Source organism: Sabethes cyaneus, chromosome 2, assembly GCF_943734655.1.
Source record: "Sabethes cyaneus chromosome 2, idSabCyanKW18_F2, whole genome shotgun sequence".
Lineage (NCBI taxonomy): Eukaryota > Metazoa > Arthropoda > Insecta > Diptera > Culicidae > Sabethes > Sabethes cyaneus.
Window position 1 is genome coordinate 206,123,582 of NC_071354.1, and position 16,671 is coordinate 206,140,252.

Here is a 16,671-nt window from a genome sequence, read left to right on the forward strand (position 1 = left end):
AACTTGTGTTTTAAAATGGGAACTTTTAAAACACAAGTTGAATCGGACCGGAAGGCAAAATCAGATTTGAAAGGATTAGCCATTTCCCGACCAATTTCTTGGACAATAATTTAATACCACATTTGATCAGCAGTGTTCTTGAAAACTGCAAAATAAAATTCCTCTTCTTTGTTTACTCAACATGAACATTGCGAAATTCCTGCAATTTTTACTGCGTCCCTCGATGAAAATTTTGGGTTCCGCTTAAGAGGAGCCACTACTTCGGAATCGGTTTTGGGAGCAGCTGTCGTTGGTTTTCTTTCTACCATTACTGGGTTTGCTGTCCATGGTGAGACATTCTCTGGATCGATTCAGGACACACCACCGAGGATTAGGGATAAATCGGATAGTCATAGATTTCCATTGCAAGCGTTGAGGTTTGTTCTGGTGACTATACCATAATATTTATAAATTGTAAAAAAACATTTTGTTAAACTGAGATAGGAGTCTTTCAAGCTAGAACGTAGTCGACATGAATAAAAAAAATCGGTCCGTAACAGTACTCGAGCACTGCCGTGACCAGGATTCGAACCTGGGTTACTACGGCCACAACGTAGGGTCCTAACCACTAGACGATCACGGCTATCGGGGCGATGCGACGGTAATCGATGTATTGTAAACACCAACACATACGTATACCAATTAATTACTGCTTTTAAATTGCTTTTTCTGAAATTACTTATTTTGACGTAGGATTACGTCCTACCGCAGGGTGTCATTCCATAATTTAGATTCTAGTTATCGTCACGAAAATATGGAAGATTTTGAGCGCTAATAGGTCTGCCAATTATGAATGGATTTTCATAGTTTAGATACCGATCGACTCGTAACAGATGTAGCAATTATGTAGTTTCAATTATAGTTTTCTTTTTCAATCAGGAATGAGTGATAATTAACGAAAAGTTCCAAGGTCAAATATCCCCATACATTTTCTTCGTGATCGCAGGGACAAGCAGGGATGACAGTTAAATACACCATTTGTTTAACGTAATTTCGATTATTTTATTTATAGAAAAAAACGTGACAAAGCCTCCTCGTCCCAAAAGGTCTAAGATTCGTTACGACGTTCAGACTGATACTAGTTTAATATCTCTGCTTGGGAAGTACACCAAAAAAAGTGATGAAGTCCTCTCGTCCTAATAAAATTTCTTAGGACCGCTATAAACCTAGACCAATGTGATGATGTCTGTGTTGGGGAACTGCGACAGAAAAAGTGATGTCTCTTCATCCCAACAAGATTTCTTGGGACCGCGATAAACCTAGTTCAATTTGATATCCTAAATGTGAACAGCTATAAAACACTGCGCAACCAACCATGTCTTTGGACCGATTGTATTTACATACTACAAGAATTTATCCAAAACTGATGCCTTATATGAAAACGGGGTTGACGGAATATTTATGCATGTGAAATGACGCAGCAATTTCCAAAGTGAGGAAGAATTAGTGACTGTTTGATACGAAAATAGTTGCTTTATAACTATAGTTGCATGCAATTGTTTACAAACTTTTGATTGTATTGCTATCAAGTGTGAAATAACTGATAAACAGAGAGTCAAAAAGAACTATTACTGTGCAGAGGACGTTAGCTAATTGATGTTAGTTGAAAGGCAAGCCACACTAAAATCGCCAATCACCAAAAACCTTTGCAAGTTAAACCGAATTTGACAATAACCAAAAAAATCCCATCCGTGACAGTGTTCGAAAGCACTGCCGTGACCAGGATTCGAACCTGGGTTACTACGGCCACAACGTAGGGTCCTAACCACTAGACGATCACGGCTATCGGGACGATACGGCGACAATATTATACCGACAGGAAACACACATCGACATTTTTATGCCGCATAGTTGGCTGTAAGCCAAAAAAATTCTTACAAAAGCTCCAATGCTAACACTGCTAGTGAGTCTTCCCTACTGTTTTGCTACATCGAATATAGAAAACGTGAATATAAAAGCAAAACCCCAGTTAAACAATTTGTTAAATGAAAGTATCCTATTAGATACACATTTCGATTTTCATTAATAGTTTTCTCGATTTAGTCAACTCACTGGGTGCTTATGAATATACCATCAGCACAGAACGTTTTCGGTTCTGTGTGGAAAACCCAATTTATCGGAACGGTATCGGAAATTAAAACACGGCACGGCGTGGCGGCGGTGGAAGGAAATCGATCAATTTTCTATCAAGTGAATCATTTACCTATATAGTGTCAGAAGAACCGTTTCGCTACCACACATTGAGGCCCGAGAGGGGTAAGCTAAATTGAGCTTTTATAGACTCGGTTTCTACCGAATAAATTAGGTCAAACCATCTGTAACAGTCGGAAACTTGTCGCCGCTCTATGCAGTACGTACAATCGAATATACATTCATTTGAAATGCAAAGTTAATTGAAGATTGAAAGGTTCGTTCGTTCGTTCGAGTTTTACGTGACCCGACCGCGCGTCCTAAGTGGAAACTATTCCATTTGTGTCGACAGTCGACACCAGGACCGGCCATGAAGGGATGAATTCTACAGGTTGATGTGAATGTGAGTATTGTATTACAATATTGGGGTTGCCCAACCGGACGAACGTATGAAAATCAATAATTGGATGATAGCTTCACATTGCAGAGACTTTTTATCAGCAAAAAAATTACGGTCCTGTCCGTGACAATGTTTCCGGCGGAAGACATTGCCGTGACCAGGATTCGAACCTGGGTTACTACGGCCACAACGTAGGGTCCTAACCACTAGACGATCACGGCTATCGGGACGATGTGGTTGCTTGCGGTATTTAAACCTTCACCGTGTCGAAAAAGCCGGGCGGGCGGACGTAACTTATTCGCCACCACCCAAAACATTTTTCGTTCGAGTTTTCGGACATTTTACGCTTTTCTTTCACACATACATTCACTACTGAACCACAAGAGCTGACTGGCAGAATGACTTGCTCCACGAATTTGCTCCCACCTAAAGAAATCGGACAGTAGCAAGCAATACAAAAATATACCTTTTTCGAGTTCGAGTTCGTTTATTTCGGTTGCTTTTAATTAAACCAGCACGATACGGTTTGTTGTTTACGTTTCAACATTCGACACCTTTCCGGGAGTAATTCGAGCTGATTGCACTGCACGTGGACAGAAATAAATGACTAGAAGTATTTCCTCTGGTTGGTAGAAAATATAAACATAAGTCTAAGTAAAAAATCATTTCACTACTGCCAATTTGAAATTCAATCGCAATCGATTTAGTGATTATAAATAGAATCGATTTCGATTTTTGTGTTCTGTGCACAACAACGTGGGTTTCGGAAAATAATATTCACTTCAGCATAACAATAATTCACAGCAAAGAGCACAACATGAATAGGCAATTTGAACAAATGTTCAGAATAAACATTAATAGACGTTTAGTATTCATAAATCAAGCACTATTCGAGCTGAAGTTTTCTAAGCTGGCCCAAGTGCTGCGTCGTACATTCCAACACTCGTTTCGTAGTTTTGGCTGCACACTAGAATCGATGTGCTAAGCAAATTTCGACACACAAACACTTGTGCCGCCCCCCGCCCTGGGATATTTTCCGCACTTCGAAACTTTGCTAGCCAAAGCGGCGACAGTTCGGTTCAAGAGGACAATGCACACACTTGTACGTACGTACGTACGTACGAAGCAACCACTATTTTGTTAGACCGGAACCGTCGAGAAAGCGGCTCAAATAAATTCTTGTGAAAGAAACAATAAATCAGTCTGCCTTGTCGGGAAGCGCGTACCCTTATCACGGGTACGGGTCACGACGGTAAAGAGCGTTCCGGCATGAATCAAATTGGGAAAGTCTGCGAATTATTATAATTATCATTGCTGCCAGCTGTTGAACTTACTTTCAGCGGAAATTTTCGCCCATGATCTTTCCAATGAATGACATAAAAATTATAGCCAAAAAATTATAATAAAGTTGGCTCGGTCTCGGCGTGGGTACTTCGGAAAACTTACATTTTTGCGAGATTTCAATCTATCTAATACTATACGCGCCTTAGTTTGTCTGTAACCAAAGCCAGGCCCCTGACAGGATGTCATGTTTTCTTAGCAAGAATCTCAGCTCGCTCTCTAAATGCTTTCACATGCTTTAATACATTTGCACATAAACTACAGCTGGTACCAGTACATCACGAACACTTTCAGGATTTGCTATGGGCCCTAAAAAGAAGTTGGTGTTATAAACATAACAATATTCGCGTACCGATGTCAGTGCCCTGATTAGAAGACGCAAACCAATCATACCAGATTGCAGTCAAGACAAGCATTAGTGACGTAATTGCATATTAATTTTGAAAATGCTTCACACTTTCAGCATGACTGTGTCCCAGTAAATGACGATTGAAAGAATGTATTTCCTGTTGACAATAAAAATAGCATCGAGTATAGTGACCGATTCGAAGTATCTAGTATTTTTGATTAACAAACAACATTCGTTGTCAGTGCGCTGTATATTTCCCCCGATAAAAGCCCTAATGATGACTACATGTAACACCATTCGTTTCTGAACTTTTGCCTCCTTCGCCACAACAACAACAACAATAATAATGAGCTAGCTTTGCCGGCCGATTCCAATCAACCACCGCGTATAACATGGAAGTGAGTCATGCCAACTTATGTTGTCCCATTGATTCGTTTGTCCCACTCAACGTTGCTGCGCGCTGGCTGGCAGGCTCATTCCGCATTCAGTGGAATTCGATTTCATATAGACTGATACCACAACTGATGTGGTCATGGTCAACATTGTAGAGACGGAAGCTGTGGTAGCTGCTGATGAGCATCATCCTGCCACTCGTACTCGTACTATCATTTGCATTCTAAATCAGCTGGATGTTCGTAATGTTGACTGGCTAGCGTTGAACCGTGCAAGTTTTGCTATCGGGATGAAGCTCTAGCGAGGGTATTGATTTTCAGTTCAGCAAAGAGTTTGTAACTATAGGGTAACTGATATATTTTGCGCTCTGTCCAATGCGTAAGATGCTGGATGGCTACGTCTACGGCGAGTCCTCGCTTTCTTGCCTTTCATGGAGACGAAACAACAGCATTAGAACCAATTTTGATGCGAATAACATTCAAACTGTTACTTGGCATCAATATTTATGGATTGTCTCTTTGGACGAAACGATAATGAAATGTAAGAAAATCACTATTTTTAACTATTTTTTCGAAAACAGGTATGACAGGTCTGTGCCGGGGGGCACGAGCGAGGGACTCACGTAGGACTACGAATTCAGGTTCAATTCAATAAAGCTTGGCGTGTTGCCAATGTTTGCCCCGTAAATTTCTAATTCACTATATTGTAATAAATGCTTTGAAACATTCTCATAAATTTCAAATAATAAATACATAAATTTCAAATAAATACAGTTAAAATATCATTAATTAGCTAACGCCCTCTGCACATTAATAGTTCTTTTTGACAATCTATCAGTTATTTCACACTTGACAGCAATACAATGGCAAGTATGTAAACCATGGCATGCAACTATAATTGTAAAGCAACAAATTAAACGCCCAAAACCTATTTCTGGATCACACAGTCGCCAATTCTTCCTCACTTTTAAAATTGATGCATCACGGCATATGCATGAATGTTCCGTCGAACCCTTCTTTATATAAGACATCAGTTTTGAATAAATTCTTGCATGTTTATCGCGGTCCTAAGAAATCTTGTTGGGATGAGGAGGCTTATCACTTTTTCTGGCACACCTCTCTAACACAGATGTCAAATTAGCCTAGGGTTATCGCAGTCCTAAGAAATTCTGTTAGAACGAAAGGACTTCATAACTTTTTCTGGCGTGCTTCCCAAGCACAGACATCAAATTAGTATGAGTCTGAACGTCATAAATAGCGGTGAGCAAAACGGTTCATTCGTATAAGCGGCTCTGAACCGTTCATTTCCTGCTGCGAACCGATTCAAATCAGTGGCGCATGGTTCACGGCTCGTTTGTTCGGCTTGTTTGTTAAGTTGACAGTTCGGTAGATTACGATCCACGAACCAAACTGCGTATTGCATTCGGGTGCGTTTGACGAACCGTGGTTTTTTTTTCAAGAACCGTTCGTTTGAACGCTCTTTCTTGTGAACCGGTGCGTTTGAACGGCTCGTTAGCATTCGCCCTTTTCTAGTCGTAAAGAGTCTTCGACCTGCTGGGACGAAAGTTTTTGTCACTTTTTTTTCTAAAAATAAAGTAACCGAAATCATAGATGGTGTATTTAACTGTCGTCCCTACCTGTGAGGCAAGGTGATCACGAAGAAACTGTATGGGGATATTTGACCTTGAAACCTTTCGTTAATTTGCTCTAATTAGTGAACGAAGAAAAAAATCATACTAGAAACCACATAATTGCTACATCTGTTATAAGTCGATCGGTATCTAAACCATGAAAATCCATTCATAATTGGTAGAGTTAGCAGCGTTCGAAATCTTTCATATTTTCGTGACGCTTGCATTAAATTTTTCGGAATGACATTCTATCCCAAACTTTACCGTAAGACGTAGTCCTACATCAAAAAGTGTCAGATGATCCCTACTACTTGAACCCAAATTATGTCAGTTCCTGTGAGTTCTGATTCTACCAATGTGTCTGATAATTAAAGTACTTCATGAATTATGTATATTACAGAAAAAAATACACTAGAAAAATTAAATATTGCGGAGGAAATGATAGTGTCCCAAATTTATGCGTGTGAAAAAATCTGTGAAAATGGCATCTATGCTTGAACCTGGTGGACTGAACGTCCTGAAAGTAAACTGATTAAGAAAAGTGAGTGACGAATGAACGATTGTATGGATACGCTCATGTAATATGTTTATAAGTGATGTCTTGTAATGAAAGGTGATGCAAATCTTGTGCAATGTTGCGAATCAAGCGAGAAGTCAACCATGCCTGCTCTCACGCGAAAGAGTATGGGAAAAATAGCGTCCAACACCGCATATGCAGGCGTAAAAGAAACAGCCGCCGGTGCTGTGTGAGATATTTTGTTACCCACATACTCGCGCACGCTCATCCTCACATCGTCTTCTTGCATGGCTTATTCCCGAGGCAAAAAACTCATTGCCCACGAGTGCCCGTGAGGCTGGTGGCACACTGGGATACAAATTTTGCATTACTTTTTCTTCTTCTTCTTCATCTTTGCCCTCGATTCTACTCACGGACGGGAGCGCGAATACTCGCGTGTAATCGGCATCAGCAGATCGGGCTGCAACGACGAACAACGAGCGACAACTGTAGCTGTTAGCTAAACACATACGCGCAAAAACTCGTTGCACTGCATGATAAAATAAAAGGGGGAGCTTTAAAGGAATTCTCATGCCGACGTGTTCGTTAGAATGAGTGCCCGTGTGTGAGAAAATTAGACCACAGGAGTGCGGGCTTCGCAACACTGATCTTGTGGATCATGAAATAGTGAGAACCACCTGGAAGGAGCATCAGATAAAACTCTGGCTCTGGCCCTTACCGAAACTCTTACCACAAACAGCGAAAATGGTAATATGTACGGAATGGCATCGGTAATCAATCGGTACAGGACACAGCAAAAAATAATAGGGACACGATTAATGGATAATGATTAGAAACTCGATACATGGAATGACGGTGCTCTTCATAAACCGGCAGGAGCTGACATGCATGCTGGAAAGCTACATCGATTTGGAGTAGAGATCGCTGCTATTCAAGAAGTTCGGTGGTCAAATTCTGGAAAAAGGGAGTTCTGTGCAGTAGACCCTATTGCCAGGGACTTCTTTCAAATACCACATCTGTTAGAGTGGCGTTAGACAGCCAGAACGTGAAAACGTTGTGAAAACAATGCACAGTGGTCCAGCAGCGAAAATTAAGTGGAAAGTTTTTTGTGGTTCAAAATAGCTCCCCACAATGTTCAGCAAAGTTGTACAACTCTAAAAGACAATTAACGCGAAATCAATGACTAAGTTCCAGTTTGGCTTGTAAACACATAACACATAATAACTTTTTAGAAGAAAGAGATATTTAGATTTAGAAGAGGATAATTCTTTCTACAAAGTTGTAGCTAAAGATCATATAAGTAACTTTGCCAAAGACATAGTAGGCGTATTTTTAGGCGTTTCTAACTTACAGGGTGTTTTATAAAAAGACCTCTCAAAAATCACTTTTTCGCTGATTACTTTAAATGCAATGATTTTATTGCATCATAATGTTTTACAAAGTTGGTTATGTTAGCAAAAGACATATTTTGTAGAACATTGTATGTTGAAAACTCATACGTATAACGAGTTCTAACATTTTCCCTGTGTTTTTAGTCTATTTTGGAATAGAATATCTCAAAAAAGGGCACACGAAAAAAATCAAACTTGGCCGTTTCTGAAAGCTTAGAGTTTTATCTCAAACATATGTGGAAATAAAAAACTGGTTTTTTCTCTAACTCGAGTAATTTCAGTTTAATTATTTCATGTTTGACCATTTTCTACTATGCAGTATTTTCCAATATCTTCTTAAAGACGATTAAAGTCAACATGTCAATAGTAAAAAGGAAATTTTTCGTCTTTTGATAAGATAACCAACTTTGTAAAACATTATGATGCAATAAAACCACTGCATTTGAAGAAATCAGCGAAAAGGTGATTTTTGAGAGGTCTTGTTGTAAAACACCCTGTAAGTTAGAAACGCCTAAAAATACGCTTACTATGTCTTTGGCAAAGTTATTTATATAATCTTTAGCTACAACTTTGTCAAAGAAATTATCCTTCTATCTCTTTCTTATAAAAAGTTATTATGGATTATGTGTTTACAAGCCAAACTGGAACTTAGTCGTTGATTTCGCATTAATTGTCTTTTAGAGTTGAACAACTTTGCTGAACATTGTAGGGAGCTATTATAAATCGCTTAGCCGCAAAAGTAAGTTTCCACTTAACTTTCGTTTCTGAACCACTGTGCAATGCAATATGTTGGGAGCAACGAGTAATTCGGTGGAGGCCTGTAGAAGTGTATTGACAGACTCGAGCAGACCTATAGAGTGTTTTATGGACAGGGAGCAAGTGTCTGATGCAAAGAATGATTAATTGGATGAACTGGAAAAGTTCGATATAGACCAACAATATATTGGGTTGTGCAATGGCAATGGGGGTTGTGCAATGGTGGGGCTCGCACCCACGCTCTTTCGGTTGGTACCCGAATGTTTTACTTACTAGACTACTGCCGTAGACTAATACCTAGTTTTGTTTTATTCTCCCAATTCTACCATTTCGTATATGCACAACACACTCCTATGCGACGATATTAGTTTTGTATGACTGCTCTTTGTTTTTACCGCCGAGGACTGTTCTCTATTCGGTCAGCGCGATAGAAACAAGCAGCGCGTAGCCAACAGTCACTCCGGAAAGTCTCGTGATTAGCCATCACTCATAATTTGCTCAGATTTCAGTACAAGTTGTAGGGTAAAACAAGGTGAAACATTCTCTTACACTACATTTTAATAAAAATTTTGATCGTTGTTCGATCTTCTGACTTTTTCAACCTGCACAACAGGCATTTCTTTTCGAAAATCTCCGGTAAAAGTATCGATTTGACATTTAGACTGTAGAACAAAATCCTTGAGTATAATGGAGCAAATCAAACTTCTAGATTATGCTGTATTAAAATAAAATTGTTCATATACCATTTTCCTGAAATTCTTCTACTTTCCTTACCTTCTACTAAACTTCCTCTCAAATTAGAGAAAGTTTATACATAATTCTTTAAAAACTATTGAAAAATAGGAGTGAATATGTCAAAATAGGCTACTTCTCGTCATTTCCGCGCGTTGAGACCATCGCCAATCAATTTCATATGGTTTTTTACATAAGGAGTCACTTTTTACCGCTTTTTAAAAACAGTGACAACAAATAGTTTCGTTTTTTAGATTGATTCGGCCCACTGTGGAGTGGTTGAATGGCCTCATACGCCCTCTTTTTAAAAATGGACATCGACTCGAGTGTAAGAACTACCCAAGCATAATATTTCTCAATTCTGCCTGTAAGGTGTTCTCCCGTATCCTGTTCTGTAGACTGAGATCGTAAACGGAATCCTTAGTATACCAAGGATTTTCGAGTACCAGGCGAGTACCAAGCTGATTTTAGTGAACGTCGCTCTACGACGGATCAGAAGGTTTCAGTTACTAGGCAAGTTCCGGGAGTACAAATTCTAGACTCATCATCTGTTTGTGGTCTTTAAGGCGGTGTACGATTAAGTCAAATGAAATTAGCTGTGTCAGATGTTGCTTGAACATGATTTTCTAATGAAACCAGTAAAGCTGAATCGTGCAACGCTGGATGGGTCAAAATCATGCGTCAAAACAAAATAGAGGGCGAGGGTTGAGCCGCATTCATGACGTTGGAAATCAACCGCAGACCAGTGGAGGCATTTAGGCTTTTCAAATTGAGAACAGCGAGTTTGAGACTTATCATTGACACCGTCGTTTATAGGTTTCACGAAGAAAACATTCATTTCGATAGATGTTTCTTGAGATATGCCAACAATAGAAATAAGCTATGTCGTCATTATGAGTGGAGAAAAGTTATTCTGGATAAATTTCTAAATTGGCACGAAATAAGAAAAGTGTCTCAAAAAAACGAAACAATAACAATGAAGAAAAGCTAAACACGCTCAATTTGGAACAGATTTTCTTGAAATTGGCGATAAAATGCTCGGAAAGAGACTAAAGCTCTTTTAAAAAGCAGGTCATGGAAAGTTGAAAAGCACAAAGATAAGTGATTTCCTTTTTTTTATTCGCGTATTTCAACAAAATGCACTGATTTCAATGACACTTTTTTTGCTCGTCCTTCGCCTTCGATTGCTTTTCAACTAATGAGGTCGAAGGTAAATATCGCTTTTGGCGCTGGAACGTTCGACAACATTTCACTCCGGTGGGTACGACATAGAACCGGCATTCGCTCTTGAAACTGTACTACTGAATTATTCAGTCGTACATTGAGAGCAAATTTATCGCTTCAGTGCAACTCTTTCTCATAATGGCGTGTTCTTATGCGCCACAGCCGCCGCAGTCAGCATTGGGCGCGGCCGCCACCCCCGGCGAAAACGGAAAAGGAAAACATTTGCCAAAGCTGCAGCAATAACCGAGAAACTGCTGCACGGTGATACTAATCGGATACCTCGAGCAGAAGTGGTCTCCCGTTTCCTGCCGTCGTCGCGACGTTCCGGTTACACTGTCACAATCCAACGCTCTTCACACTATCATATTCACGGTTCGATACATTCAGCTCCTAGCGCCTTCGGGGTAAACTCAGACGTCTCCGTCAGGTGCTGTTCAAACCAAATTGCAGACAACCTTCACAACCGCCCGCCGGGCGGCGATATTGCCTGCCTTATACCGGTGAAGGCTACCTTGTTGTGTCCGCAATTCTGTTTTCGCTGTGTTCCACCCAAGCACCCCACGTAACACCGTAAGGATAGCAACAGGAGATGGTTATGGATCACAGAACAATTGCAGCATCAAATTTGCTTTTGCTGGTGCTTTGTTTTTGCGATGGACTGTTTATTTGAAGTGTCATAGCAAAGGAAACGGCCTATTTGTTTAGATCTGTGCTACTGCAAGTCGTCTCAAATCCATCTTTGTTGTTGTTAATTAATTACTAATTAAAAATTTTTGATCTTTAGTAAGTTAATTTCGACGACATTTTATCATCTGCTAAGAGACATCAACTGAGAAGGCCACCTTTTTGCCATACCCTATCGTTTTAAAATAACAATCATCATCACCATCGTAAAAGCGAAGGCATTATTCTCAACTCGATTTTGGCACGCGCTATTCTCGTTGGTTTTTAAAGCATAATCAGTGCTGAAAAGGTGATCTCAGTCAATCGCCGGCGCGCCGGCCGGGTGCGCAAGTACAAGGGAGTACTGAACTGACAACCGCCCAACGGGTGTTGATAGCGAACCTGGCACATCGCGCACAGTTCATCGTTTATTTTTATTACGGTGATGACTAGAAAATGTGATCATGTTGGCAGAGTATTATTAGAGCATAGGGTTTTATTCTGTTTTTAGTGGACAGAGCACTATAATATTTTAGCAGTAGCATTTTCAACCTAAATAGTGAACGCTTGTAATGATTCATTTCCCAACGCGTATAATCATATATTATTCAGCTTAACTGCATGCTGCCTAAATAATTCGGCACCTAACCTAATTTTTGAGATTTTGGTAGGACTATTTTCCGTCAATCAGAAACTAGGAAACATTTAGTTATTTCTTGTAATTTTTCCGTATACTGAAAACTATATCCAATTATATACACTTTATATATAAAGTCAGTACGTAAATCGAAACATTGTTTGTTCTTTCAAGAATACTATCTAGGAAGCAACTGTTAAAATCAATACGATCGTATTGTCCTGTGGTCTAACACCTGGCTGCGAAGTTGTAAAATAACTTAGTCGTCTTACACCAATCAAATACGATACAAATCAATGCATTTTCAACGTGCTTGGCCATCTCTTAAAAGAGATCAATTAATTCTAGTTTCAACTTTCGACAGATACCTACACAGCTCGCTTCAACAACTTGCAGAAAAACTTTTAGTTTCAGCAAGACGGCGCAACATGTTTCACTGCGCGTGCAAGGATACATTTTTCTGTTTGAAGTTTCCGATCATAAAGGCGCCACGGTCTATAAATTTGACTTTACCAGACTCAATTTTGAACGGATTTCTGAAAAATAAAGTTTCATCATCATTTCAGAAAGGGGTTAGTCCCGGTATAGTGGTTATCATTCACGCCTCTCACGCCGAGGACCCGGGTTCGAATCCCAACCCCGCAGAATTCACGAAATACCCAAGCTGTTAAAGTGACTATAATAAAAAAATCATTTCAGAAGTCAATTCCAAATGTTCTTCGAATTTGTGCCACAATTTTATTTATTTTTATTTTATTATCTTTTCTAACTTCAACTGAATCCATGGGAAAAGCCGGCGCAGAGGAGAGATTCGTCAGCAACGACACATGAAATTTCCACAAAACGGTGAGGTGCATCAATTTTGTCATGTATGTGATGCGCAATGATAATACTGGTACCTTACTTTCTAACTTTACCAACCGAGAGCCGGGGTGGTTCTTGCCGTATCAAGAATTCCTCTCCATTGTACTCGGTCCTGAGCTACTCGTTACACGGTGGTCGAGCCATCTAGCACGTTGGGCCCCTCTAGTCCTGGTGCCGATGGGGTTCTTGAAGAGAACGGATTCGCTGCACAGTCGTCCGGCATCCTCGCGACGAGGCCGGCTCACCGTAGTTTTTCAACTCTCGCCAGGTGTACGATGGGAATCTCTCCAAGTAATGCTTGTAGCTCGTGATTCGTACGCCTCCGCCGCTCTCCGCTTTCCGTTTGTACTCCGCCAAAAATAGTCCGCAACACCTTTCGTTCAAATACGGCAAGTGCACGCATGTCTTCCGTAAGCAAAGTTACTGTCTCAAGTCCTTTGAGGACAACAGGTCTGATAAGCGTATTGTACTTCGTCAGCTTTGTGCGGCGGCGTTTGCTCTTCGATCGAAGCGTTTTACGGAGCGTCGTTGGACCTCCTTACTGGTATTTTAGTCGACGGTGACCAGAGATCCCAAATATACAAACTCATCAACCACGCCCAGTTCATCGCCGTCACTAGTCACTGTCCGTGGAAGGCAATACTGGTTCCTGCTTGCTGATAAACCGACGATAGCAGCCAGGTGGAAGGAGCACTTCCAGACGTTGTTGAATGGAGTGGTAAAAACGGAGCCACCAACACAGGAGGAGGTTAGGAAGACACTCAGTGACCTGAAAAACGGTAAGGTTGTTGGGAACGACGGTATCCCAGCTGAACTTTTAAAAGCGGGGAGCGAGCAGCTGCACGAAACAATCCACTGGATCATAGTTAGGTTTAAATGCCGGAGGAGTAACTGGATGACCTCATTTGCCCAATTTTTAAAAAGGGGCATCGACTGTAGGAGTGTAAAAACTATCGAGGAATTACATTGCTCAATTCTGCCTGTAAGGTGTTTTCCCGTATCCTGTTCTGTAGATTGAGACCGTTAGTGGAGTCCTTCGTCGGCGAGTACTTAGCTATTTTTCGTGAGGGTCGCTCCACAAAGGATCTAATGTATATTCTACGTCAGTTACTGGACAAGGCCAGGAAGTACAACTTGCAGACTCATCATCTGTTTGTGAACTTTAAGGCGGCGTATGGTTCAGTCAAACGAAATGAGCTGTGGCAGATAACGCTAGAAAACGGTTTTCAGACGAAACTAATTACGTTGATTCGAGCGACATTGGATTGGATGGGTCAAAATCATGCGCCTGAATAGCGGGTGAGACCTCAGGCACTTTCGTGACGTTTGATGGACTGAAACAAAGGGATGCACTCTCTAACCTGCTATTCAACATTGCCCTAGAAGGTGTAATACGAAGAGCTAACATGGAAAGGAATAGGACTAACATTACGAAATCTCACATGCTTCTTAGTTTTACTAATGACGTCGATGTGAAAGCCGCGAAGTGAAACGATGAATTGCAGCCGCGATTCGGGCTTTCTACGCATTACACAGCCAGCTGAGGTCCCGTAGTTTGTAAATTCGCAAAAAAACGGGCACTTTACAGAATACTAATCCCCCTGATGACCCTTTACGGACATGAATCATGAACGAGTGCTTAGGTTTTTTGAGCGTAGAATTCTGCAATCTATTTTGGGTGGCAAAATGGGATGTAACGCAGACGCATGAACCACGAGCTGTATCATGTATACCAATATGATGATATAGTAAATGTAGTACAATGTGACAGGTTGCGGTGGGCCAGAATGCCCAACGAGAAAGAGTAGCAAAAACTATATCAGTAGCGAACCAGGAACAGGCTGTAGACTTCGGGGCAGACCCCGCACCCGATGGATGTACCCCATCGAGGACGATGCACGTTCAACTAGTTTTCGAGGGGACTGGAGAACGGGAGCCCAGGACCGATAGTGCTGGCGGATCATAATTCGTTCGGCGCAGGATCGATAACAGATAGTCACCACTAAAGTAAAGTAAGTATGGACAGTTCAACTCCCTGGTCTTTATCAACACATAGTAAACGAAACCCTTCGATTCTATTATCATATATGATTGGAGTTTTCTTTTAATAAACGAGGTCTCAGAATATTTAGAGACGCTTATAGAGAGGTTGTTCTTCGTACGACAGCAATCAGCAAATTGTGATCACCAAAATTTTGAAGCAGCTCGAAATCCTCTATGGATCTCACGAGTACCACAAGGAATATTTTCAAATCATCCGCATATAACAGTTTGCATCCAGTTGGCATCTTAAAACAAACATCATCAAAGTATATGAAGAAAAGTATTGGTCTCAAGTTACTTCTATGTGGAACAAAAGACTTTTTTTTCTTTTACTTGTCTCTGATTCGCAGATCAACGTAAACTGTATTTTTATTAAAGTGGAGGAGCGTTTGGTAAGATGAATGGTAGACTGGATGAAACTGGGAAAATTTCGGTATGAGGCCTGTCGGCGCCAAATATTTTGAGGGACCCTAGTGACCGAATACGTAGGCGTTGGCTCTCACTGCAAACGTCTTAATCAAACTTTTGCTAACGCTTTGTTAATATTATCACTACTACTGTTACTGCTATATCAAAAGAAAATAATCTCAATTATACAACTGAACAGCACCCTACGCATTTTTTCTTCCTCAACTGAGGATCATCCGTTCCCGGTTTTTTATTTGCACGGTTTGGTGCAAGTTTCGAACATTGGCCGCAACAAGGCCAAAGGTGAGAGTGGCAGGAGCAAAGAAAAAGCAATCAGATAAAACATAGTTACCGTCGCACAGTGGGGCAGATTGACCCGGCGCTCGGACAAAACCTGATAACTTCTTTCATATGCTTCGTAGAGCTTTATTGTCTTCAGCAACATTATTTGTTATAAAATTTCGCATCTTTTTGTAAGTTTTAAGTAGTTGTGTTTTTATTCCTATAGATGGCGTTGAAGTCTAACGTTTTAAATAATGACTTTAGAAATATTGTGTCTTCAGAAAAGTTGTTTGTCCTGTAAAGTTACTAAACATACCAAAATTGTAGGGCTTACGGGAATCAAGTTATAAATATTTTAAATACTCAAATACATTTTTTTCAGTGGTGTAGTCGAAATTGGTAGTCGGACGACCTCCTATACAAATTATTACAATATGTATATCAAGAGTGATTTAGTATTATAATTCTGGTATAGGGTAAATCAACCATTTGTGGACCTTTCTATAAATTATATTGAACTCGTAACGCTAAGCACCCAACCGATGGTACTTACAATATCAGTAACTTTCGAAGAAGCCTAAATATATCAATTTATGCTGCAAATTTCTATATTTTACATATTTTTAAAACAGATTGGAATGTCCATTTTCCTTTTATGGACCCTTGTGGTTTACAATAGAATAACGACCATTATAGGAATTCTAGTGTATTTTGCATAGAGAGGGTCCGCAAATGGCGACATTTTTTGCATTGTTAACCGTAAAATAGACCCTCTTTTGTTGAAAATGTCAATTTTAAAGCATTAATAATAAAATGCAGCTAAAATTTTATAAACTCAAATGTGTGTTATGTTTAGTACGTTCTGTTTCATG

At 40.2% G+C, this 16,671-nt stretch overlaps 3 non-coding genes across 3 annotated transcripts; all 3 read right to left on the reverse strand.

Moving 5' to 3' along the window:
• Positions 1 to 550: 550 nt before the first annotated feature.
• Trnah-gug (transfer RNA histidin (anticodon GUG)) lies at positions 551 to 622 on the reverse strand. The gene has a single exon. It is a non-coding gene; the product is annotated as a tRNA-His (tRNA).
• A 1,128-nt stretch (positions 623 to 1,750) lies between these two features.
• Positions 1,751 to 1,822, reverse strand: Trnah-gug (transfer RNA histidin (anticodon GUG)). The gene has a single exon. It is a non-coding gene; the product is annotated as a tRNA-His (tRNA).
• Positions 1,823 to 2,718: 896 nt separating this feature from the next.
• On the reverse strand, positions 2,719 to 2,790 carry Trnah-gug (transfer RNA histidin (anticodon GUG)). The gene has a single exon. It is a non-coding gene; the product is annotated as a tRNA-His (tRNA).
• Between the last annotated feature and the right edge of the window lie 13,881 nt (positions 2,791 to 16,671).